A 27,241-nucleotide genomic window follows, 5' to 3' on the forward strand; every position below is an offset into this window, starting at 1 on the left:
GAATCATGATGAGGCATTAAAGAGAAGGAGGAGTGTCTCAAGGGAGGTGAGCTGGAGGCGAACCAAGGTAGGTGTGAGGTTAGCAATGACTTTCAATCCCCTTTGATTAACTATGAGTGTATTTCATTTTGTTCTTTTTAAAAATTTTTTATCCTTATGGGGTCACATAAAGGAATCCTCTAGGCAGAAATCTGTGCTTCCCAATCTTGGGAATCTGCCAAATTTGATATCTTTTGTCCCATGGCTTCTTCCTTCTCTCTCTTGCTGGGGAGGGGCTTATAGTTTGTTGTTAGTGGTGCTGAAAGAACGGTAGAGATCATCTAATATAAACTCTTTATTGTACAGATGAGATTCTGAGGCTTGAAGAGGTTAACTGATTTATCTAAAGTTACACGAAAAGAAGTAAGAATTCTGACTCTCATTTTTTTTTTTTCAACAGGCTGCTAGCTTGTCTTAGCCGGTGGAAGTTTCCCCAGATCTCAGGTAGCTTCTTTCCAGCATGTGATTTGGCACAGGTACCCTTCACGATCTTCTTCCTTCAGAACATGCATTTCTGGCAAGAGAATAGCTTTTGATCTCCCTAGCTTTTCTTTCCAGATCCCCTGGATAAAGTCCCTATAGTTCTTTAATGGAAGAGGCTAGAGCACTGAAATGGGTATAGGGGATATTTATCATTGGGATTCATTCGGGGAAACTGGGCTTTCTTGGCCAAGTACTGTAGTGCAAACTAACCCCATGCAGACAGCATGGTCAACATGATGACGGACAAACGTCACTCTTCACACCTTAATTACTTTACCCCACTTTATAGGTTCCTTTGTAAAGGTGGGAAAGATCTCTTGATTCCTAAAATGGTGCATTAAATATACTCTAAGACTGGGGAGGCCCTGTGGGAGCATACCCTCAAAGGCAGAGCTTTCTGAAGATTGAGAATTTAGAGACTGGACCTCTGGAAAAGGGGAAGCACTGATAAGAATTGTAAGACACAGACCTCATTCTACCTCAAAAAAATGATGACTCTTGCATTTACCAGAAAGGACCAGTACAAGGAAGGTCAGCTGAGGCAGGCAACACAGGCTGGAGACTGAGGCGGAAAAGTGCCAACAAACATTGGCTTCCACATCATACACAGAAGCTATCGGTCCTAGACGCAAAATGTGAGGGTAGAATCGTGGGCTCCCAATAGGAGATAGTTCTGCCTTCCTTGTACAGAGTACTGCCTACTGCAGCCAAAAAAGACTCAGGGAGGGTACTGGCCCACTTTTTTGCCCACAGATATTATTTAAGAAATCGCTTTTAATAAGCTTTTTAATAATCAGGAAAAGAAGACTCCTGACTTGTGGTACCTGTGAAGGCAGGCTTCCTGGGCTTGTGTCCAAGCTCAGCCACTCACCAGCAGTATGACCTTGGGCAAAGCCTTATAACCTCTCCTTGCTTCAATGCCTCCATTTGTGAAATAAGGATTATAAGGGGAATGGCTTGTTGTGAAGATCAAACAAATTAAGACCTATACACTATGTTGAACAGTGACTTGCATATAGAAAAGTACCCCATCACTGTAAGCCATCAATTATTATTACAGGTACCTTTTTACAGTTGTTGATGATTTTCAATTCAAGGAGCTCTTCATTTTTAACTTCTTTTTGCTGAAATCTCAGAATGTTTTCTCTTTTTCTTATTTCCTGGGAAATGAGGACAACCAATCATAGAGTCATAGAGAGTAAGAACTGAAAGGGACCTCAGGTTGCATCAGTTCCAGCTTCTTCACCTTCTATAAGTGAGCCTGGGGAAGCAAAGTGATGGGTTCAAGTCTTCACAGGGCAGAACTAGGTTTTGAACACAGGCTGCAGTCTAGTGGGTTTCTTTTCCATTGTCTAATAACACTTCACATGCCACAATTCAACACTGTTTAATTTTTCTAAGACTTACTCAGGATAACTCAGGAACATGCCAGGCCTGTGACCCTGGGGGAGGATCTGACCAGTGCTGGGTGTCACATTGTCATTCTTAGAATCTCACAGCACCTACTTGGTTTTCTCTTCCTTAACAGCAATGTCATATTGTTGGCTTGCATTTATTTTGGGGGAAAAAAAAAAGGAGGGGAGAATTTGTGTCTGAATGGAAGGCTCTAGTCATAGATCCATCCATTCCTTAGCAGAGAGGATCAGAGACATTGTGTAGGGACAAAGGGCAGAGAGTGATGAGCAGGGTCCCTAAGGAGTGGAGCTTACTTAGGTTGAGATGAGTGAGGGGGAAGCCCAGCCTTTTTTCTGACAGGGTAGACTTGGGCTGTGTTTCCTTGGTGTTGTTCCTGTGGATGCTGATTTTCCTTCTCACTGCCTCTGAGTAATATTGCTCACTTTGTCAGGTGGCAAGTGAAGATGGAAACCAACTCTGGGACCAATCCTGAGACTTGCGGTCCTAGCACACCCAGAAGCCCTGGAGGGTGAATCCTTAAAGCTTTGTGGGGAATTGAAAAGACACTCCACAGTTATTCTAAATTCCCCAGGTTCATATTTCCCTGGCTTCCTGGTGATGAGGAAAAATCAAGAACCTCAGTGAGGTGAACATATGTTTTGTTTAGCTTCTCTGTCTATTGGGACCATTTTTTTTGGAAGATACATCAATCTGCAAGTATAGATGAGGCTGCAGATCCTTTCCGAGGGATGCTGGTTTAGGGTCCTCTTGGATACTATCAAGAGAAATGCATCATCTGATTTGTATACTTTCCTTTTACGATCAGGAGGAGATATTCATCAACCCAAAGAATGTGGTCACATAATTAGGGACAGAAGGCAAATAGCTTGGCATTACATGTCCCATATTCCATTTACCAGTGGTTCTGCCATTTTCCTTTTCTAAGTTTTCCAAGTTTTGACCTTTGCAGGATGGCTTCCTCTCCACTTTGTACTGTTTAATGGAATTTCATCACTGGGTCTTGAAAAATGAAATTCTCAACTGTTAGTGAGAGAGCTCTCAGCAAGGAGGAAGGAAAGACTGTTGCCTATTCCTCCAGGCTACAGAAAAGCTGGTACTATGGGTCACAAACCTGGGCATGAAAATATCATTTCTAGCCTAAAAGTCTGGCAAACACTCAGACTTAATATTTCTCTCCCGGTTCTCCCTAGGGCCTTTATTGAAATGTTATCTTCTCATTGCAGCTTTTCTCGACCACCTGAGTTAAAGTGGTTATCTACCCCTCAGATCCCTGGAAACACCCCCACTCTATTCCTGTGAGTCTTCTCCACAAGTGCCACCATCTAACATATAACTTCTCTTCCTTTTTGTTTATTTTCACTAAAATAAACTCAAGAGCTTTTGAGTACCATATTCCCAGTGTATCTAGCCAAGTACCCGGCCCATAGTAGGCACTTAATAAATTGTGATGGATGTTGTCACATCCTATGAAAGTAACTTCTTCCTTTAAAACCCTAGACTTTGAGTCGGTCTTCCTTCTTAATAATTTGTTGCCCTAGTAATATATTTATACTGACATTTCTTTCTCCAAAAGTTACAAATACTCACGAGGTTTTGCCCTTAAGCTAGAAAAAAGATAATTAAACTTCCCTATTCTCCCACATGGATGCAGGTAAATAAAAAGCTTACAGCTATTAGATTTCTTATTTAAACACAGAGTTTGGGAAGCTGCCGTGTTGACATTAGCACAGGCAATTGCGTTTTGGCTTGATTTCCTTGGTCCTGTCACCAAATCCTTTTCTTATGGAGCGCACAAGCTGGGTGGTGGCCGTGCTCCACTGGCTGACTAATGCCTTGGGAGCCTATGAGCATCCAGGGTGTCCTTGAGCATCCAAAGAATTCCTTCAGGAGTTGATAGGCGCTACTCTACACTGTTGCCATTCATAATGTATGTGTTTGTGTATGTGTAAATTGCTAAAAAAACAAACAAACAAAAACAAAAACAAAAAAACCACCCCCAAGGACTCTGCATTCTTGAAGAATACCAAAATCATTTGGTGGTAGTGGTTGTGGCAGAGGTAGGGGGCAGGGAGTTAGGAATTGCTCTTTTGAGAACCAGAAATGATAGATCTCAAGCCCTTTTGCTCTCTTCATTTGAAGGATAAGTCAATAAAAATAGAAGTGACAAATTCAGACACTTTGCTGCACAGTAGAGATATCTATGGATGGTAAAGTTGGCCATCCTGTGGATCTGCCAGAGACCCATAGAATTTCTCAAGTTCTCTTCACATTACCCCCAGACCCCTGTAGCTGCCATTCTAGGCAGGTCCCTGAGAAGGAAAGGAGAAGGCAGCGGGTCCATTGGTACCCCAGAAACTCTAAGGGAGTCAACAAGATATTATATTGACAAGCATCAGGACGAAGGAATATGTGAGTTCATTTCCTGTGTTGTGGCCTGGGGGAAAAGCTGCTGACCTAGGGATGGGCTCAGGAGTGCAAGTGGCAGGGGCCTGTTATCTCCCCTGGGTAATAGCTGTCCTCCTTCAGCTGGAGGGGTGAGGCATTTCAGGAGAACAGCCTGGAAGCTGAAATTACAACTGGTGTTTTAAAGCAAGGAAGGGAGAGATGGGAGGTGGAATGTGTTTGATATACCCTCTTCTGGAGACTGGACAAGGAGTCAGAGACAATGTCTGTAGCTCTAGACGACTAGGCATCACACACCTGTTGCCAGCTGTTCTTTCACTCAGATAGTGTTATAGGTGATGCATTTCATCAGTAGATCCCCCAACCCCTCGCCCAGTGCCAGCACCATCAGCCTTCAACTCAGACCCCAATCCTGGCTCTGCTTCTGTGACCTTAGGTCAGCCACCCAGTCTCTCTGAGGCTCAGTATCTGTAAAACACAACTGACAGTAATGACCCCATGGGATTGGCGGAAGGATTAAGTGAGTCCACATCTGCAAAGCAGCTGCATGTTATCCGCCCTCAGTAACTGAATTCACTTTCTCCCTGATGATCCCATTTTATCATCTGCCCTTATGATGAGTAACATCTACTGAATAGCTACTATGTGTAGTGCAATTTACTTTCTATCATTAGCTTCTTACAACAACACAGTGAAATTGGAACTCATTATCCCCATTTCAAAGATGAAGAGATGCAGATAATTTTAGAAGACAGTGTGAAGCTTGTGTCAGGATCACAAAAATCTCAGAGTTAGAAAACACCGGAGAAGTCATGTGGGACCACTGCTGCATTGTCCCAGTTTCTTAACAGATGGTCACAGATCATCAGTTTGAATAGGTCTAGTGGTGAGGGCACAGCCCCTGTTGTTCCTTATTTCTGACACATCCTGGAGACTGCCTCCTCCCCAGTACTGGTCCCGCCCTGAATCACAGATAGGTGTCCTCTAGCACAGACTCCAGAGTCTGAAATCTGTTGCCTTCTCTTACTAGATGTGGCTCTTTGGGCAAGTGTTATAGCTTTTCTGTCCTCATTTGTAAGATGGGGATAATAATAGAAAATGCATCATAGAGCTGTTGAGAGGATTAAATCGTGTAACACATGTAAAGTGCTCAGTAGCACCTGACATACAGTAAGTGCTTAACAGACATTAGCTATTATTACAGCTAACCTACAGTTTTATGGATTTGTCCACATAGTTTTCCTCCTCCTCAGAGACAGTCTTTCCAGTCTCTGTCAGGAGGACCCATTGAGTCTCTTCCTAGGAATCCATCTTGCAGACCTTATAAAACCGTGATTCCAAAACTCTGGCACCATCTGTGTAACTAGCTTCCAAATGTCATTCTTTTTCCAAAGTCATGACTTCAAACTGGGAGAAGAATTGTACCCTTTTAGTGTTGGAGATGCACTCTATCTTCTCGCCTATTGGTCATTCAAACAGGAATAACTGGATATAAGTAGCAGGCAGTGAGCTTGATGAGTTGTCACAGGGCCTATGCGCATACTAGGAAGGTTGGGTCTGAACTCCTTTCCCAGAATGTGGGGCTCAGGGAGTCCTATCTAGATGAGGATACTGGAATTTGATTTTATCCAAGAGCAGAGTCAATACTCAGAGCCTTGCCAATGGTTCAGCCAAAGATGCAACCCAACAGGATGGGCAGAGAGGTGAATGCCAGGCCCAGGTCTGTGTTGAAATCAGGACACTAGGACAGAGTAAATGGGTATGGGGTAGAGAGTAAAAAGAAGAGATTCCCTGAAGGGTTGAAATGTAGCTTTTTGGGGAGATAAATGATGAGAACTCATGGGGAGTCATGGATAAAATATACAAAATATATGTTATAACTATATATATAGTTATAACTATATATAGTGTATAAAATGTACTCATATATGGGTTTATATCTATCTAATCATATTTCTGTCTCTCTGTTTGTGTGTCTCTGTCTGCATGTCGGTCTCTGTTTCTCTCTGTATATATATATATAATATATGGAAGACTCTTGGTGGACAAGTGAGAAGCCTGATTGAAGCTGACTGTATGGTTCTAGCAAACAGTTGTCAGCCTCTTTGTGATTCTGCAGAGGGCAGTATCTTTGATTAGCAGTGTTAGAGAAAGTTTTTCCTAGACATTGCCTGAAGTTGTCCAAAGAAGCTTTTAAAAAATTGTATTTTAAATTAAAGAAATATTTTTATGACTTTATCAAATTATATGTGATGTGCAACCAACCATGTATATTTACAGTGCACTGTCTGATGAATTTTGAGATACCTATACATCCAAGGAGGCATCACCACAGTCAAGTTGCTGAACATATCCGTTATCACCAGAAGTTCCCATGAGGTGCTGAATCAGGTGAATTGTAGATTTTCTCAATTATGCAGGAAGGAAAGCCACAAGTTTAGCCTCAGAATAGGCTGTCAGTCACCTAAATCTGGAATAGTACATTGATCAAGAATAAAGTGGGGTTTAAATAGAGCTATTCAAAGAAGGTCGAAGAAGTGCCAGTGGAAGAAATTTATAATATTTCTCTAGCATCTAGAGAAGAGGAAGTAAGGAGATAGAGATGGGAGGGAGGGCAAACGACATATCCAGTGAGCAATCATGAAAACAACGTAGATGCTGGGGACGGAGCATCTACGTTATCCTTCACATTGGGCAAGATGACTAGCAGTGCAAACTGTTGATGCTGGAGGACAGGGAGGAGTCTTCCCAGCTTCCCAGCCTCCTCCTGTAGAACAGCTAGATTTCTGGTTAATATGGTTAGGGAGAAACTGAACACCACTCATTATCATACTTTGGAAAGTGCTGTGATCTAAGCACTTTGAATGCGTGGCCAAATCTTTTATGAAGCTAAAAAAAAGATGATTAAGAGTACAGTGAGGGGCTCCTGGGTGGCTTAGTCGGTTAAGTGTGTAACTCTTGATTTCAGCTCAGGTCATGATCTTAGGCCCTCGGGATGGAGCCCAGGGTACTGCTCTGTGTGCAGCGGGGAATCTGCTTTTCTCTTTCTTTCTCCCTCTGTCCCTCCCACTCTCTCTCTCTCTCTCTTTCAAATCAATCAATCAATCAATCAATCTAAAGCAAAGTGTACAGGGAATGCTACAACTTTTGACTTTGGCTTTATTTCTTCTCTGGCCACACCCCACTTCGAGTAGTCTGTCTGAACACCGTGGGTACATGCAAGCAGGTCAAGGGTGACAGAGTCTGAAGAAATGGCAAGGAATGCCAGACTTCCTAGGCCCACATTTCTTTTTTTTTTAAATAAATTTATTTTTTATTGGTGTTCAATTTACCAACATACAGAATAACACCCAGTGCTCATCCCATCAAGTGACCCCCTCAGTGCCCATCACCCATTCACCCCCACCCTGGAGGTGGGGTGCCCTCCTCCCCTTCCACCACCCCTAGTTCGTTTCCCAGAGTTAGGAGTCTTTATGTTCTGTCTCCCTTCCTGATATTTCCCACACATTTCTTCTCCCTTCCCTTATATTCCCTTTCACTATTATTTATATTCCCCAAATGAATGAGAACATACACTGTTTGTCCTTCTCTGATTGACTTATTTCACTCAGCATAATACCCTCCAGTTCCATCCACGTTGAAGCAAATGGTGGATATTTGTCGTTTCTAATAGCTGAGGAATATTCCATTGTATACATAAACCACATCTTCTTTATCCATCATCTTTCGATGGACACCGAGGCTCCTTCCACAGTTTGGCTATTGTGGCCATTGCTGATAGAAACATCGGGGTGCAGGTGTCCCGATGTTTCATTGCATCTGAATCTTTGGGGTAAATCCCCAACAGTGCAATTGCTGGGTCGTAGGGCAGGTCTATTTTTAACTCTTTGAGGAACCTCCACACAGTTTTCCAGAGTGGCTGCACCAGTTCACATTCCCACCAACAGTGTAAGAGGGTTCCCTTTTCTCCGCATCCTCTCCAACATTTGTTGTTTCCTGCCTTGTTAATTTTCCCCATTCTCACTGGTGTGAGGTGGTATCTCATTGTGGTTTTGATTTGTATTTCCCTGATGGCAAGTGATTCAGAGCATTTTCTCATGTGCATGTTGGCCATGTCCGTGTCTTCCTCTGTGAGATTTCTCTTCATGTCTTTTGCCCATTTCATGATTGGATTGTTTGTTTCTTTGGTGTTGAGTTTAATAAGTTCTTTATAGATTTTGGAAACTAGCCCTTTATCTGATATGTCGTTTGCAAATATCTTCTCCCATTCTGTAGGTTGTCTTTGAGTTTTGTTGACTGTATCCTTTGCTGTGCAAAAGCTTCTTATCTTGATGAAGTCCCAATAGTTCATTTTTGCTTTTGTTTCTTTTGCCTTTGTGGATGGATCTTGCAAGAAGTTACTGTGGCCGAGTTCAAAAAGGGTGTTGCCTGTGTTCTCTTCTATGAGTTTGATGGACTCTTGTCTCACATTTAGATCTCTCATCCATTTTGAGTTTATCTTTGTGTATGGTGAAAGAGAGTGGTCCAGTTTCATTCTTCTGCATGTGGATGTCCAATTTTCCCAACACCATTTATTGAAGAGACTGTCTTTCTTCCAATGGATAGTCTTTCCTCCTTTATTGAATATTAGATGACCATACATTTCAGGGTCCACTTCTGGGTTCTCTATTCTGTTCCATTGATCTATGTGTCTGTTTTTGTGCCAGCACCATACTGTCTTGATGACCACAGCTTTGTAGTACAACCTGAAATTTGGCATTGTGATGCCCCCAGCTATGGTTTTCTTTTTTAAAATTCCCCTGGCTATTCGGGGTCTTTTCTGATTCCACACAAATCTTAAAATAATTTGTTCTAACTCTCTGAAGAAAGTCCATGGTATTTTGATAGGGATTGCATTAAACGAGTAAATTGCCCTGGGTAACATTAACATTTTCAGAATATTAATTCTGCCAATCCATGAGCATGGAATATTTTTCCATCTCTTTGTGTCTTCCTCAATTTCTTTCAGAAGTGTTCTATAGTTTTTAGGGTATAGATCCTTTACCTCTTTGGTTAGGTTTATTCCTAGGTATGTTATGCTTTTGGGTGCAATTGTAAATGGGATTGACTCCTTAATTTCTCTTTCTTCAGTCTCATTGTTAGTGTATAGAAATGCCATTGATTTCTGGGCATTGATTTTGTATCCTGCCACGCTACCAAATTGCTGTATGAGTTCTAGCAATCTTGGGGTGGAGGCTTTTGGGTTTTCTATGTAGAGTATCATGTCATCAGCGAAGAGGGAGAGTTTGACTTCTTCTTTGCCAATTTGAATGCCTTTAATGTCTTTTTGTTGTCTGATTGCTGAGGCGAGGACTTCCAGAACTATGTTGAACAGCAGTGGTGAGAGTGGACATCTCTGTCTTGTTCCTGATCTTAGGGGAAAGGCTCCCACTGCTTCCCCATTGAGAATGATATTTGCTGTGGGCTTTTCGTAAATGGCTTTTAAGATGTTGAGGAAAGTTCCCTCTATCCCTACGTCCTGAAGAGTTTTGATCAGGAACGGATGCTGTATTTTGTCAAATGCTTTATCTGCATCTAATGAGAGGATCATATGGTTCTTGGATTTTCTCTTGCTGATATGATGAATCACATTGATTGTTTTACGAGTGTTGAACCAACCTTGTGTCCCGGGGATAAATCCTACTTGGTCATGGTGAATAATTTTCTTAATGTATTGTTGGATCCTATTGGCTAGTATCTTGTTGAGAATTTTTGCATCCATGTTCATCAGGGATATTGGTCTGTAATTCGCCTTTTTGGTGGGGTCTTTGTCTGGATTTGCAATTAAGGTGATGCTGGCCTCATAGAACGAATTTGGAAGTACTCCATCTCTTTCTATCTTTCCAAACAGCTTTACTAGAATAGGTATGGTTTCTTCTTTAAGCGTTTGATAGAATTCCCCTGGGAAGCCATCTGGCCCTGGACTTTTGTGTCTTGGGAGGTTTTTTTGATGACTGCTTCAACTTCCTCCCTGGTTATTGGCCTGTTCAGGTTTTCTATTTCCTCCTGTTCCAGTTGTGGTAGTTTGTGGCTTTCCAGGAATGCGTCCATTTCTTCTAGCTTGCCTAATTTATTGGCGTATAGCTGTTCATAATATGTTTTTAAAATCGTTTGTATTTCCTTGGTGTTGGTAGTGATCTCTCCTTTCTCATTCATGATTTTATTGAGTCTTCTCTCTCTTCTCTTTAATCAGGCTGGCTAACCTTATCTATCTTATCTTATCTACCTTATTAATTCTTTCAAAGAACCAACACCTGGTTCTGTTGATCTGTTTCACAGTTCTTCTGGTCTCAATTTCGTTGAGTTCTGCTTAAATCTTTATTAACTCTCTTCTTCTGCTGGGTGTATGATCTATTTGCTGTTTTTTTCTCTAGCTCCTTCAGGTGTAAGGTTAGCTTTTGTATTTGAGTTCTTTCCAGTTTTTGAATGGATGCTTGTATTGCGATGTATTTCCCCCTTAGGACTGCTTTTGCTGCATCCCAAAGATTTTGAACAGTTGTATCTTCATTCTCATTAGTTTCCATGAATCTTTTTAATTCTTCCTTAATTTCCTGGTTGACCCTTTCATCTTTTAGCAGGATGGTCCTTAACCTCCACGTGTTTGAGATCCTTCCAAACTTCTTGTTGTGGTTTAGTTCTAATTTCAAGGCATTATGGTCTAAGAATATACAGGGGACTATCCCAATCTTTTGGTATCGTTTCAGACCCGATTTGTGACCCAGTATGTGGTCTATTCTGGAGAAAGTTCCATGTGCACTTGAGAAGAATGTGTATTCCGTTGAGTTTGGATGTAAAGTTCTGTAGATATCTGTGAAATCCATCTGGTCCAGTGTATCATTTAAAGCTCTCGTTTCTTTGGAGATGTTGTGCTTAGAAGACCTGTCGAGTATAGAAAGAGCAAGATTGAAGTCATCAAGTATAAGTGTATTATTATCTAAGTATTTCTTCACTTTGGTTATTAATTGATTTAAATATTTGGCAGCTCCCACATTCGGGGCATATATATTGAGGATTGTTAAGTCCTCTCGTTGGATAGATCCTTTAAGTATGATATAGTGTCTCTCTTCATCTCTCACTATAGTCTTCGGGGTAAATTTTAGTTTATCTGATATAAGTATGCTACCCCTGCTTTCTTTTGAGGACCATTTGAATGGTAAATGGTTCTCCAACCTTTTATTTTCAGGCTGTAGGTGTCCTTCTGTCTAAAATGAGTCTCTTGTGGACAGCAAATAGATGGGTCCTGCTTTTTTATCCAGTCTGAAACCCCGCACCTTTTGATAGGGTCATTAAGCCCGTCACGTTCAGAGTTACTATTGAAAGATACGAGTTTAGTATCATCATGATATCTATTTAGTCCTTGTTTTGTGGATTGTTCCACTGAACTTCTTCTTAAAGGGGAATTTTAAGAGTCCCCCTTAAAATTTCTTGCAGAGCTGTTTTGGAGGTCACATATTCTTTCAGTTCCTGCCTGTCTTGGAAGCTCTTTATCTCTCCTTCCATTTTGAATGAGAGCCTTGCTGGATAAAGTATTCTTGGTTGCATGTTCTTCTCATTTAGGACCCTGAATATATCCTGTCAACCCTTTCTGGCCTGCCAGGTCTCGGGGGTGGGGGTGGAGGGAGGTCTGCTGCTACCTTAATACTCCTCCCCATAAAAATTCCCATAAGAAATCCTCAGGGATTTCTTTTCTCTTGCTGCTTTAAGGATCTTCTCTTTATCTTTGGAATTTGCAAGCTTCACTATTAAATGTCGAGGTGTTGAACGGTTTTTATTGATTTTAGGGGGGAATCTCTATATTTCCTGCATCTGAATGCCTGTTTCCCTTCCCAGATTAGGAAAGTTTTCAGCTATGATTTGTTCAAATACATATTCTGGCCCTCTGTCCCTTTCGGCACCCTCGGGAACCCCAATTAAATGTAGGTTTTTCTTCCTCAGGCTGTCGTTTATTTCCCTTAATCTATCTTCATGGTCTTTTAATTGTTTGTCTCTTTTTTCCTCATTTTCCCTCTTTGCCATCAACTTGTCTTCTATGTTACTCACTCGTTCTTCCACCTCGTTAACCCTCGTCCTTAGGACTTATAGTTTGGATTGCATCTCATTCAATTGATTTTTAATTTCTGCTTGATTGGATCTAAATTCTGCAGTCATGAAGTCTCTTGAGTCCTTTATGCTTTTTTCTAGAGCCACCGGTAGCTATATAATAGGGCTTCTGAATTGGCTTCCTGACATTGAATTGTAATCCAGATTTTGTAACTCTGTGGGAGAGGGGACTGTTTCTGATTCTTTCTTTTGAGGTGAGGTTTTCCTTCTAGTCATTTTGCTCAGTGCAGAGTGGCCAAAAACAAGTTGTATTGGGAAAAGGAGAAAAAGAGAGGAGAGAAAGAAGGAAAGAAAAGAGAAAAAGAAAAAGGAAGAAAAAAAGGCAAAAAAAAAAAGAGAAGATAAAGAAAAAGAAAGAAAGGAAAAAAGGGGTGGGGGAAGCAAACAAATCAAAAAGCAAAAAACAACAACAACAAGAACAACAACAACAAAAAAAACCACGGGGGAGCATCCTCTGATTCTGTATACTTTAAGTCCCTTGACTTCCCCTGGAACTGGTCCGTCTTGCTGGTCTTCTGGGGGAGAGGCCTGCTGTGCTGATTTTCAGGTGTTAGCACTTGGGGGAGCTGCTCTGCCCCTGCCTGGTGCAGGGCTCAGTGGGGTTGTTTACCCCGTGAGGCCCCAGAAGGAACAACCGCAGTGGCGGGGCCAGCTCTACAGCCCTGGAGTCAGCTCCCGCAGTAGCTCCGGGGCTCTCCGTCTGCAGGGCCTGGAGGCTCCAGGCGGGGCCGCTGATCTGCTCAGCTCGGGGCAGGGGCGTCCTCGCTGTCCTGGGCCCTCCCGGCCTCTGCCTGTCTCGGGGGAGGCCGGATCCTGGGCTGTGTCCCGGCGCCCTGTGCTCCGGAGCCTGCGCTGTTGGATTCGCGCTCCCGCCCCGCAGCCCCCTCCGCGGAGCCGCCGCCCGAGCCCCCCCCCGAGCTGCTCCGGGTCCCGCCGCGCGGCAGCCCTTAGGGAGCTCGGCGCACTCTCCCCAGGGCGCAGGTGCCTGTTAGTGTCCCAGGGAGCCCGAGGGCATCCCCGCCCTCCTGGGTCCTGCTCCAACTCCCTGCGAGCCCCTTTCCACCCGGGAAGGTTGGTGCAGCTCCTGCTCCTCCGGGACGGGGCTCTCCTGTCCTGGGGACACTCGCCCTGGCCTCAGCCCGGCTCCTCGCGGGGCCCCCTCCCCCTTGGAGGCCTTTTGTTTCTTTATTTCTTTTTCCCGTCTTCCTACCTTGATAGAAGCGCGAACTCTTCTCACTGTAGCGTTTCAGCTGGTCTCTCTTTAAATCTCAGGCCGAATTCATAGATTTTCAGGATGATTTGAAGGTTATCTAGGTAATTTGGTGGGGACAGGTGACTTGGGGACCCTACTCTTCCGCCATCTTGCCCCTCCTCTCCCTAAGCCCCCATTTCTTAAATGATTTTTTTCAAGAGACAAACAGAGTCTATTAGAATTGCCTTTCTACATAGATGTCCACAGTTTGGAGTTGCTCAGAAGTAGATATCCAGCAAGGTGGAGCCACTGGCAGGGTAGAAAGTTCCTTCATTTCCTTCTGAGGCCTCAAGTCTCTCAAGTAGAGCCTGGTCATTTGAATAATCAATTTGATTTTGGAACCTGTCCTGAAAACCAGGGCCATAGATGGTTCTTCTCAGTATCTGAAAGTCATTTCATCCAAGGGCAGAGTCAATACCCAGAGCCTTGCTGACAGTTCAGCCAAAGATGCTTGATCTTCACTCTGGGACTTCCTGTCCCAGTTGATACGGTAGTCAGTGATTGTTTCTCCTTCCGTGGAACACTGGAGGTTGGCAGTTCCCTTGCCCCCCAGACACACATGGTCAGTATGAGGTCCTGCACCAATGTAAAAGCTGACATAACCCTTGAGAGAAAAGACATGAGGGGGGCTCTGTGGGGATGGGGGATGAGAGCTCCGTGGAAGGGGCACTGACTATGAGTGTGAGGGCCTGGCAACCTCCATGCTTCATTGTTGCTGAGTCTTGCTTGCTTGAGGTTCTGGGATCTGCCTCACCTATCCAGAAGGGGCTGAGATAGATAAGGGAGGATGCCCTCTGTGGGACATCCCCTCAAGGACAGCTCTGCCTCACAGCTCACCCTGTGTGGTCCTTCCTCCAAATCAACACTCTGGGATGCATTTGTGCCTGAAGAAAGCAGTCCCTGTGGGCAGCTGCTCTGTTCCCCAGGAGGGACTTTGTCAATCATGGGAGGCTGCAGAACCAGTTGCCTATTCATGGGGTGATAAGACCACTTTCAAGATCCGTGATGTGGTCCAGCTAAGTGAGAGGAAGTGAGGCAGCTTAGTTGATTGATAAGAAAGTTTCTGCTTCCCACCCTAGAAGTTAGTTTGATATTGTCTCTCCATTTTCATGTTAGATGTACATGTTGTCTGTTCTATGGTGATGTTAACAGTTAATACCAGGAAGAATTCTTGACATTTACAACTGTAATAAAAAAAAAAAACAGTATATCAGTCAATACAGGATGTGCGCAGACCACGGGTGTTGTGATGACCACTGTGTTTACTGCAAACTCCCTCCACGCAAAGTTGGATAAGGGTGATTCACCCAAGTGCAAAAGAGCAATCCAATGAAGCGTGGTCTTCGAATTTGAGCCAGAGTTTCCTTGATCTTTATTGAGCTCATCTATCTTCTTTTCCGAAAGGTTCTTAGGTCACCTAAGTTGAATTACATGAAGCAAAATATTGTAAAAAAGTTAAAAAACCACCACTACATCCCAGTTTATGACTAAATTTATATGTACTTCAAAGGAGAGGAGTGTTTGAATTCTTGAGACCTACACTTTTGAATTTCAAAGACCAGTAATCTATTACATTTTGAAATAAAACAGGTAAATTAATAATGGAAACTAGAGGTTGCCGTAGAAGGCGGGAAGAGGGACAGTTGGTATGCGAAGAGGTAAAGAGCAAAGGTGGCATTCAGTGTCTGAGGTGGGGTGTGGGACATGAATTCTCATGCTAACAGAGAGAGCCACCTAAGCTTTCTATTTTCTCCAGTGTGACTGGGACCAGGGTGGCCTGAGGAGATTCTGATAAAAGCAAGCTCCGGTTGGCTTGACCTCATGGTAGTTGCTCTCCCTACTCTGGCCTCATCTCATTACCCAACTGCCCATCTCACCCAGCATTTCTAGAGGACCATTACTGAGTGCTCAAGCTGGTCATATCGTTTGCAATTACAAATCACACCATCAGTACCTAGCCGTAGTGCCCATTCTCTTTAGTTTCTTGAAAGTTGCCAAGGAAGTCTCTGGGTTTCCATACTTGATCTTTTCATATCAGGTTGCCTCATTCTTGGCACATGTTAGAAATTGGTCATTTTTACTATGCACCAGGCTCTCAGGATTCACTGATGAATGAGGTGTGGTTCTTCCCTCCTGGAGTTTGCGGTCTAGTGTGGGAGCTGGTCATCACTTAGTGATTTGCATAATAAATTCCTTCACTGCAGCTGTGATAAACACTCTGTAGAAGCAGAGGGGTTATGGGATCATGTTACAGGGGGCAGGACCCAGTCAGGAGATCAGGGATGGCCTCCCCAAGGAAGTGGCTTTGCAGCTGAGATTCAAAAGCAGAAGTTACCTAGTTTTGCTAGATAGTGTCTGTCCCTCTGGATCTATTCTGCTTCATACTCGAGGAGGCTGACCTTAACAGTTCCTTTGCTCTTTGCATCCCACTTAGTCTGGCTTATGCGAGGCACCATCAGGAGATTGGAGAGAAGGAAGAGAAGGAGGCGGAGTGGTATTACCCCAGATCCCTGCCAGCCAGGCTGTGGGTTGGCAGCGGCTGCCTCCCTCTGCAGGAGGCTACAGCTCCTCGCAGCTGTTTTCCTACAGCTGCAGGCTCCTCCACTCCATGCTTTGAACCTAGAATGGCAGTGGCAGTACAGTACTGCCACACCCAAGGGTGGTTTATCAGCTTTTTCTTGGTTTCCCATAATGCAGTTAGTTTCCTATGACCGCCTTAACAAAGCACCATAAACGAAGGGGCTTAAAACAAGAGAAATATATTGTCTCAAAATTCCGGAGGCTCCAGTCCTGAAATCAAGCTGTCAGTAGGGCCATGCCCCCTACGAGAACTGTAGGGCCATCCTTCCTCGACTCTCCCTAGCTCTGGTGGTTTGCTGGCCATCTCTGGTATTCCCTTGGCTTGGCTTATAGCTGCATGACTCCAGGTTCTGCCTTTGTGGTTGCATGGTGTTTTCTCTGTGTCTCTGGCTGTCTTCTTACAAAGACATCAGTCAGATTAGATTAGAGACCCACCTTACTCCAATATGACCTTATCTTAACTAATTACACTAATCTTAACTAATTATATCCATTGCAAAGATCCTATTTCCAAATAAGATAACTTTTGGTGTACTGGAGGTTAGGACTTCAACGTATCTTTTTTTGAGGGATATGATTCAATCTGTAACACCTGCCCACATCTTGTAAATGTCCCTTTTATCACATTTTTTTCTTTTTTAAAATTTTATTTATTTATTCATGAGACACAGAAAGAGGGAGAGAGGCAGAGACACAGGCAGAGGGAGAAGTAGGCTCCCCGCAGGGAGCCCGATGCAGGACTCCAGGAGGAAACTCTGGATCACACCCTGAGCCGAAGGCAGATGCTCAACCTCTGAGCCACTCAGGCATCCCCAGATTTTTTTTTTCTAATCATGCCATTTGAGAGTACCCTCTGTCTCTTGCTAGGACCTTCTTCCTGATACACCAGGGATAGGGTCATTTGAAGGGGAAAAAACATTTAAAATAAGAAATAAGGATATGTTAAAAAAAAAAAAAGCCCTGAGGCAGGAGGAAGTGCCGTGGGCTTATAGCTGCATTAGTATCAAAAGAACAGTTAGTAGGGCTCAAATAAGCCTGTCTTTCTAGATAATTCTTGTAAAACTATCCCAAATCATGCAGGAAGTCATTCTGAAAAATCTCAAGAATGTGCTTATGTTTCTAACTGTGATTTATTTCTGCCCCAGCTTAGGAGTAATTTTAAGAGTTTACTATTAATGGACAAAAATAACCTTCCTCTGGGCCTGATGAGGAGAGAGCCAGTATGAATAATAAATCAAAGCCAGAGGCAGAAGACAGTAGGGGCAGGGATGAAGGGATGATCTAGCAGCAGCTTGGCACCAGGTGCGGCTAGAAAGTGCACCATACTCAGGCTGGGAAAACTGGCATCTGCTGCCGACAGCCGGGCCTGGGCCTTAGGCAGGAGCAAGCTGGAACTTCAACATGAATAAGGTGGATTGTGGGGTGCCCACCTGCGGGGGAGTGAGTGTGCCAGTGCTCAGCCCATGGATTTTGCTTTTCTCGGGCTCTGTGCTGCCTGTGTTCCTGTGCTCAATCATTCTTTCTGTGTCAAGACCACCAATTAGACCACAGCTTCATAGGCCCTGGGGGTTGTCTGTTCCATCACTCGAATACACTTATCATGGTAAAAAAAAAAAAAAAAAAAAAAAAAAAAAAGAAGGAAGGAAGGTAGGAAGAAAGGAAGAAAGAAAAAACAAAGATACCTGAGACTTGAGCAGTTAGTAGGAGAGGTAGAGTGCTTTGGGGGCCTTATCTATCCTCTCCCATAATCTCCAACCATCTTTTGTTCTTTAATATCTTTCCTGATCAGGTGCTATAAAAATACAGCCTCAAGGCAAGTTCCTGGGGCATCTTCCAACCAGACAGGCACCCCTCAGCCCCTCATTTGTAGAAATTTTGAAGTTGTCATTGTATATTATGCTTTATAATGTATGAGTGCAGCCTTGTTACTTGGTCTGCTTTATCTCCAGCGTAATCTACCCAAAGCACCTATTGAACCCATACAGGTTCTCAAAAATTCTGGTTGAAGTGAAATGATTTCTTCTGCCCACAGGATGTCCGACCTGAAAGTGAGTTGTGGTCTACAACATATGAGGAGAATGAAGGAAGACCAGTGAGGAGCTCATTTCCAAGATGGTAGCCACAGGAAGAACCTCAGATCTTTGGGTTTTGGCTCTAAAGACAGGCCATATCATTATAGGAACTTCTGTTCCCTTCAGCCTTACCAGAATGGGGTGGGGATGGTTGAGAAAGGCACTGCTGACCCAACATATAAACTGTCACAGCGCTTCCTGCTTCTTTGGTAATATAAGATGGCTAGAGATGGCTATAAGGCTCAGGTCATTGATATTTCATTTTCAGGGTCAGGATGCTGCTTAGGAGTCCCAGGCAAATCAGCTGATGTATCACACAGCAATGGGGGAAGATGTGTCCATTGGTCTCATTGAGAACAGAAGGCAGAATGAAAGATTTGAGGGTTGTAGGGACCTTTGCAAGCCTTTGAATCCAAGTGTCAGCCTTCACATCCTCTTATATAAGCTTAAGCAGAGAGCTGATTTTCCTGTTCTTTAAGTGGGTTCCTTGAACTTATAATCTGTTTCTTTGAATTTGCACAGACTGTGGAAAACAGGCAGCTGGGCAACCCTATCTCTGCTCAGACAAGATGCAGACAGAATATGATCTACAAGACTGGGTTGGACAGGATCCTGGAACTTGGGGGTCCTCTTTTCACTGCTTGCTTGGGTTCTCAAGAGGTAGCTATACTGTCTTGGAGAGACTGCTGGATTTAGGCTTGGAAGATCTGAGTTTGCATCTAACTCCACAACTGACTTGCAAGTCATTTGACCTCTCCAGTCCTTGGTTTTCTGGATAATAAAATGGGGATAATACTGCCTCACTTGGCCCTGAAATAATGGACATGAATACACCTTGTGATTGATCTACAGATAGACCTACACTGGGGCCAGCTGGCCAGTGTGGAAGATCAGAGGGGCAAGCTTTGGCTTGTCACCCATCAGGAGGCAGAGGGACAGTACTATGGGTAGGGTAGCAAAATAATCAGTCCCCTCCTCTCTTACTGGGGCTTCAAGAATCTCCAGGGAGAACTGACATCTATAACAAAGTTGCTCTGGAGATCAGGATCACAGAATTCTTGTTGGTATACAAAGTTCAGGATGCCATATTGGTTCCTCTTATACCAGTAGACAGTATAATTATTCATTTTTACCCCCTGTGATTTCATACTGCAAAATTTTGCTTCCTCTAAAAGAACAAACATCTCTTGTTATTGCAACAAGGCATCTGGCTTGATTCCTAAAACACAAAATCAAGGGAAAAGGAAGATAGGAGAAATTGAGGAACCATATCGGCATATCAAGAGACCAAGGTACCAGTGTTGGATTACAGAGCCACCTTCCCATTTCAATCTTTCCACAAAATCTACCAGGAGTAACTTAATCAGGGAGCCATTTATTTATTCACCCAATTATTGGGCAAACATCCATCGGCCTCTATGGTGTGCTTAGGGCTGGACTGGGTTTTGTGGGAGTGATGATGTTTATTAAGGCTCTCTGGAGCTCACCTGGTTCAGGAAACTGCAAGCCTACTATTTCAAGTCTCCAAGGCCACTCTTGCAGCTGGGCAGCAGAAGAAGCAGGCAGATCTACTGTGTGGTTTCCCCTGAGGACTAAAGTCCTCAGCTTCCAGAACCATCTCATGGCCTTTTCTTCATCATCTCGGCCTGGAGTGGCTCAGCAACACTTCTGTGTGCTCTTGAGCTTGCCTGGGGACAAGGAAGAAATGAACCTGAATCAACAGACATTCTGCCCCCAGAGAACAGCCTTACAGGTGTACAGACCATCTAGGGATTTTCTCTTTCTGTTGCAAATGATAGCATCTCCATGCTAGAGTGAGACCAAGCTTTTGGCAGTGGAAATATTTAGCTTTGGACAGTTCTGAATACTTCTTTCTCCCCTATTTGTGGATATCCCTTTTATTTTTTGTGGAAATATATTTATTTTGGATCTTTTATTTATATACCAAGGGTGCTGCTTCCTAGGAAGGGACATAGACTTTGCCACTGTGCCCATCTTCCATAGGATGAGAGCTTATAACTTGTAGCGCAGAATTTAATAGAAAACAGTATTATGTTGGGTTTAATTTTTAGTAGCAGTTAAGTGTCTACTGCTGTACTCTGCCCATATCAAGTGCCCTGTAAATGTTGATGCTGGACTAAAGATAACACAAAACAGACATAATGGGAAGATGAAGCAAGTGGAGTGGGCAAGGGAAATTAAATGAAAGAAATCAGAGTTAAAGCATGAAAAACAATTTAATGGAGTATTATAGAATTATCTACTGAAAGGACAAAGTAGAACAAACTAAAAATAAAGGAGGATATAACAGCTTGGGTAAGAGGAAGGTAAAGACAGAGAAAAGCTAGAGTAGAACAATTACTTCCACGCAGTGGTTCTCAATCTTGGCTGCACATTGGGATCACTGAGGGCAGGTACTGAAGCCTAGGTGCCACCCCCAGAGAGTTTGATTTAATTGATCTGGGTTGGATCTGGGCATCAGGATTTTGGAAAGCTCCCTCAGCAGTTCTGATGTGCATCCACAGTTGAAAACCATTGTGTAAGAGAATCATTTAGTCAAAGAATAAACCTTGCAGTTAAGGCGTATTACAGTGTTGTCTTCAGGGGACAAGGCAAAAACCTGTGACCAAGAGGGTCTACCAGTCTTCTCCTTGTCCTTTCTCCAGGACAAGCAGAGACCCTCAATAGGTCTTTTCCCTGGAAATTTCTTGCCATTGACCCCTTAGGAATTAGAGGCCATGAAGAGGTCAGCATCAGCCATCATCCTGTTCCCCTGAGTGCCTACAGCAATGCTGGGCATTTCCTGGGTGCTTAGTGACTAGGGACTATGTTCTTTGTCTTTCCAGGTCCCATGTTGATTGAAATGGGTTAGGTCTATGATTCTTTTTCCTTCTCTTAAGCCTGCCTTGATCTTCAAGATCCAAATTCTACTCCACCCAAACTCTCGTCTGAGAGGCAGAATTCAGCCAGGGGAGCCCACTTGCTGTGATTCCTTACATTGGACAACACATCACTGTATATATTATGTGAGAAAGAGAGATGGAATGCAGTCTGGAGCACACCAGACTTAGAGAATAAAGGGCTCTTGCTGTAGTCCAAATTTGTGTTCTCTTTTTCTTCCCGCCCTCCTTTCCTTCCTCATTTTTGTTCTGAAATTCCTCGGCTCACAGAAGACCATAGGTCACCAAAGGAGACCTGCCTTTAAGGATGAAAATACGTCCAATGCTCTGAAGTGGCCACCTGTTTTGGAGGGTGTGAATTATCTTCTGCTTTCCTGGAATTGCTGATTTCACAGTGAAGATTTACCACACAAAGCTGGTAAGAGAGCACTGTGTGTAGAATGTAAAGTTACTGATGCTTCTGGAAATCCTCTCTGAATTCCCCTGCTTGCTGGGAGAACTGGGTGGGGAGCCGGGCTGGTGGTCCTCAGGTAGAACATGGAGAGGTCAGAATAGGGGCTTTCATGCTAATAGGAGACTAATCTTATACTTTTGTTGGTAGAAGTCTCTTTATTAAAAAAAAGAAAGAAAGAAAGAATGGTAATTTTGTCCTTCCATTCAACAATATCTCAAAGAGAGGAAAAAGCTGGAAAAACGGGTTGGGTACAGATAGATTATTAGTTTGAAAGGGACTGAATTGAAGCCCCTCCTTCTTTTTAGTATTTCTCTGCACATAAGAAAAAGTATTCCCCACTTTTCTCCCCTGAAATGGAGAAAAATATCTTGCTCAACATTCTTTGTTGGGGGTAGGGCTGGGGGACAGGTCAGAGATAAGGAGAAGATAAATGTTTTTTTTTTTCCTTTGGTGATAGAAGCTTATAAAAAATCAAATGCAGATACTTCAGTGCTTATAAGGGGCTCAGATTTTGTAGTTCTGGAACTATACAGCTGTGGAATGTAACTATCTTATAGATTGTATGTCTGTCAACCCCCTAGAGCAGAGGGTGGTGACATAACTGGGCTCTCCCAGAACCTTAGGGAAATTCCCTGCTTCATCTCCCCCAGGGAAGTAAATAAAGATCCTTACCCTTCAAGGAAAGGGAGAGGAAATAAGTGAGACCCTCCCTATCCTACCTCTAGTGGGAGAGAGATGACCCCATCCTCTAGATTGAATCTATGCTGCCAGAGAAGGGCAAATACCCTTCCAAATCCAAAGATGGAAAGACCTCAATTTCTTTTCCTTGGGAGAGAGGTGTGGTGGGCCCATCTGCCTGTATAGTTTGGCCCTCTGTGCCACTGGCTTCTACAGCCCTCAGTATCAACTGGCACCCTGCGTGCTTCTTCCAGTTGGACTTCCAGCCCAGACAGTTCCATAGGCACCTCCCAGTTCTTGGGCTTTGAGATAACACACTTACTACTTTGCTTAGTTTTATCACAGGTTGTGACAAAAAAAAAAAAAAGAAATGAGCCTGAAAGAATGGATGAAACATGGCATCAGCTCTAAAGATATAGAGCTAACTGAGAGGACAATAGAAGAGAAACATGGCCCCATTCTTGGGTGCTCTGGGGAAGGCAGCTATGTAGACAAGAAGTGGCCATGAGGTGGCTTTGGGGGTCAAAGAGATTTCCCAAACCAATTAAGTGGGAAAGTTAGTATTTGAGTGGGTGGATATTGGTACAGCAGCTTGGGTTGCCATAACCCAGTGCCCTCATCATGTCCCAGGATCCTTACCCATTCTGCACTGGCCGCTGTCCCATTGCCACGCCCTGAGCATCTCTGACTTTCTGGTTGGTTATACAGGGTTTGTGCTGAGTCTTTGGTGGAAAGTAGGGATGGATAGAGGGGCAAAGATGGAGATAAATACAGTATTGTTGATCATACTCACCTGGTTTATCACAGTTAAGAATGGTTGTTTTAAAGGAAAGAGCCCAGATGTCCGTTGACAGATGAATGGATAAAGAAGATGTGGTGTATGTATATATGCAATGGAATATTACTCAGCCATCATAAATTGAAATCTTGCCATTTGCGATGATGTGGTTGGAGCTAGAGGATATTATGCTAAGTGAAATAAGTCAGTCAGAGAAAGACAATTATTATATGATCTCACTCCTATGTGGAATTTAAGAAACAAAACAGAGGATCATAGGGGAAGAGAGGAAAAAATAAAACAAGAAAAAAATCAAAGAGGGAAACAAACCATAAGAGGCTCTTAATCATAGAAAATAAACTGAGGGTTGCTGGAGGAGAGGGAGGTGGGGAGGATGGGGTAACCGAGTGATGTTGAGCACTGGGTATTATATAAGACTGATGAATCATTGACCTCTACCACTGAAACCACTAATACATTATATGTTAATTAATTGAATTTAAGTAAAATAAAAAAAAAGAGTGGTTGTTTCATGATCACTGTGGCACTGTTGGGTTAGAGCCAATTCAGAATGCAGGTCCTATTACACACATGGTGGTGACAAGATAAAGCGCAGTGAACACCGAGCTGCGTGATAAATGCTTGGTATGAGTGAAAGAAAAGATTATTGAGTAGAAAAACAAGCTATCCAGTTGACAGGGCTTTAATTGCCAAGCAGTCTGAGAGTTTGCACATGGACATGACTGAACAGCAACCGTGTGAACTCGGGAAGTTACCGAAGGAGGACACAGCGGGGCTGCTCTGCGTGTTGAACGACCTGCATCTATCAAATGGCTGTACCATTACGAGTGGAATCATGGTAGCTGACAAAGTGCACAGTGTCAATCTAAACTGACAGCAGCATCCAGACAATGGTGAGAAATCAGGGATGTAGGATAACAAAAGATGCATAGGGAATGGCACACGCCAAGAAGACAGACTCGAAGAGCTCAGGCAAGATTTTTGCCAGACTCAACTGATAATGATCTCTCGCTGTCAGAATACTTTATTTAAAAAAGTACCAGCTCAGGTTCCAGATTGGTGACCCAGAGGCTGAGTTGAGGGTCACTGCTGCAGCATGCTAGAGAGGGAACTGCTGCCTCTACTCACAATCTGCTGTGCTTGCCTGAACTCCCACTGCGGTTGGGGACCCAGCTGAAGAGCTCCTCCAACTCCCCTCAGAAATCCTAAAGCCACTCCACCCTTTGTTAGTAAATATGTGTTGTTTATCCAGGGAAGTGTGATGGGGAAAGGATACTCCCAGAAAAAGAAGACAGTTTAAAATTCTATGGCAAAATAATAATAGTAATAATAATAGTAATAATAATAATAATAATAATTGAAAAAAATGCTATGGTTGTTGAAAAATGTTAATTTTTGTGGAAAAGATGTAATCCAGACAATTTTCCTCTTATTTTGATAGACTAACTCCTAAGTTTCAAGCATGTGAAAGCCACAGACAAACTTTTCTTTAGGGCAGCCAAGATGAGAAATAGCAGCCTCTCTGCACCCACATGAAGGAGCTGTGCCATGGGAGCCATGTCTACATTATAATTAGGGCTTTCCTGTGTGGCTGTCGGGGACCCCTGACTCGCTTGTGCAAATCATCTGAGTGCAAAAGGATTCTTAGCTTTTCTCCACACAGTGCTCAGTTTCCATTGGTCCTCTGTTTGAAAGTGTGTAAAACCGAGCTGCTTTCGACTAGTGGAAGAGGCCTTGGGAGAGGCTTGGAAAAAGCAGGATCAAAATTCAGATGAAGCATCAGAGGTGCAGATACTACATGTTATCACTAGAGCGGCTGGTGAGACACCTTTCTGCAATGCAGGGAGTCTTCCTCTATTTTTTTTTTTTTTTTTGAAAGGGAAGGGGCAGGGAGAGGGAGAGAGAATCTTAAGCAGGTTCCACACGGAGAGGACCCTAATGTGGGGCTCGATGTAACAACCCTGAGATAGAGACCTGAGTGGAAACTGAGCCAGACCCTTAACTGACTGAGCCACCAGGCGCCCTGGGGAGTCTGCCTCTTTGACCCCCTCTTTGGGCCTGACTGCTAAATTGAGGAGTCAGGATTATAGGGCTTAATCTTTGCTCTGTTTGGGTGGGAGAGTTTGGGGCAAGCCCTTGCTGTTCTCTTCTACTTTTCATTTTAGAGTAGGGAGTAGATTCAAGGGGGGGAGGGTGTATTGTGAAGAGTTAGTCATCCGTGACTGTAAGATAGGAGCATTGCCAGATGGGGTGCAGGAATGCAAGCAATTTATAAAACCTTCAAGGCAGTTTCTGCCGACCACAAGGGATGATATTGGCTCGATTTAACATTTTTGAATTTAAGTATTCACCTCATGCCAATGTATGTAGCTGTGTTCTCTCATCTGAAGTTGTTCATTTGGAAATAGAGAAGGGTGAGGCATTATTGCTTGAAATAAAATATTCCCTTTCATTACATCTGTGTCTCAGTGATCCCTAAAGCAGAAATTCAGTTCAAACATTAAATTCAATAATCAGATATTAAACACTTACTACCTGATACATTGTGGAAACTGAACATGAAACAGACCAAAGATCCCTGTCCCTGAGTAGTTTATAAATTAGGAGGAGCATAAAGTATCCAAACAATCTTGGAAGAAGAGAGAGCACATGAAATGACTCAAGAGAGGTAAGTACTAAGGGAGTTCAACTAGGGGAGGTTATAACCTCCGAGGGGAGTTCTGCATCGGAGATATAAATTTGGAAGCGCATACGTGGAATTTAATGCTGTTAGTGTGAATGAAAGAATATCACCATGGTGGGTGGTGGGTTGGGGGAGAGATTCAGAAGGCAAGAGACCCTGGGTGCTTTATGTTTAGAAGCTAGCCAGAGGAAGAAAAAGCCAGCAAAGGAGACTGGGAAGCAGTCAGTGATGCAGAGGAAAATCAGGAAAGTGTGGCATCTCAGAAGCTAAGTGCAGAAAGCATTGGAAGAAGGAATGAGTGGCCACCTGTGTCATACCCTGTGAGAGGTTGTATGATCATTGGCTAGCTATTCCTGTGTGTGCTCTATGTTTGTCTCTTCTTACCCTGATACATCCATGACAGTAGGGTCCAGATTTATTTTGTTCACACTGGGTACTCAGTGTCTGGCATGATACTTGGCACAGGATAGAACTCAAAGTATATTTGTGGCATAAAAGAAGGAAGACATACAAGCCAGGCTGCAGTGTTTATACTTAATTCAGTAGGCAAAGAGTAGTATCCGAATTAGCATTTTCAGATTTCTAACAGAGTTTGATCTTAGCAAAAAAACCTGCAAGCCTTCTTTTGGAGGCCTGCACAGATGTCTTGGCCTCATGCATGCCACCTCTCAACATCATTTAGATGTCCTTCAATTTGGATGCATAAATGAAGAAACAAGAATCCATCTGGGTGGTTCTCCCATAATCCTTGAGGGCAGTGTTAGTGACTAGGATCTCATAAGATATTAATGCTTATGCTTTTACGGAAACAATTCTGTGATCCTAGTCTTGGGTTAAATAGGTATCTTTATAGCAAGTGCTGTCAGAACATTTAATCTGATAATAAAGAATTGTGAAAAGTAAGAAAGGGCTATTGACATGGAGCATTTTCCCAATTTATCTGACCATGGAACTCTTTTTAATTGCTTAACAACTGTTAACATCTCAAGGGACAGTAATATTCTGGAGAAAAATTTGGCAAATATTGCCCCAGGGCTTTATAACAATTCTAGGAGGAAAAAAATTCACATATATATATTTTTAGTTGACAGGCAGAGAAGCTCCCTATATTGGATGCAAATTATTTGGGTGGAGTCAAAAGGAATGGTAGGTTGTTATTGTTCTGAAGCAATCTATTCCCCCTACTATGTGAGAGGATTATCACTTCCTGTCTGGTGTGACGTGTCTTGCAGTAGCTTCTGTAGGAAGGGCATGAATCCCACTTGATATTGAGCTTGGCCATGGGAGGGTTTTGGGTAATGAATGTGAGTGGACATGATGAGTGCCATGACTGAGCAGAAGCT

The 27,241-nt window shown here is 43.3% G+C and overlaps 1 long non-coding RNA gene and 1 gene segment (V, D, J or C); one reads left to right on the top strand and one right to left on the bottom strand.

Annotated features, from left to right (window-relative positions):
- The window catches only part of LOC121493205, a 439,102-nt gene that overhangs the window by 122,710 nt on the left and 289,151 nt on the right, over positions 1-27,241 (bottom strand).
- LOC121493214 lies at positions 4-21,921 on the top strand. The gene is made up of 3 exons (XR_005988414.1): positions 4-67; positions 440-515; positions 21,555-21,921. It is a non-coding gene; the product is annotated as an uncharacterized LOC121493214 (long non-coding RNA).

This window comes from Vulpes lagopus, chromosome 6 (assembly GCF_018345385.1).
Source record: "Vulpes lagopus strain Blue_001 chromosome 6, ASM1834538v1, whole genome shotgun sequence".
NCBI classification, from domain to species: Eukaryota; Metazoa; Chordata; class Mammalia; order Carnivora; family Canidae; genus Vulpes; species Vulpes lagopus.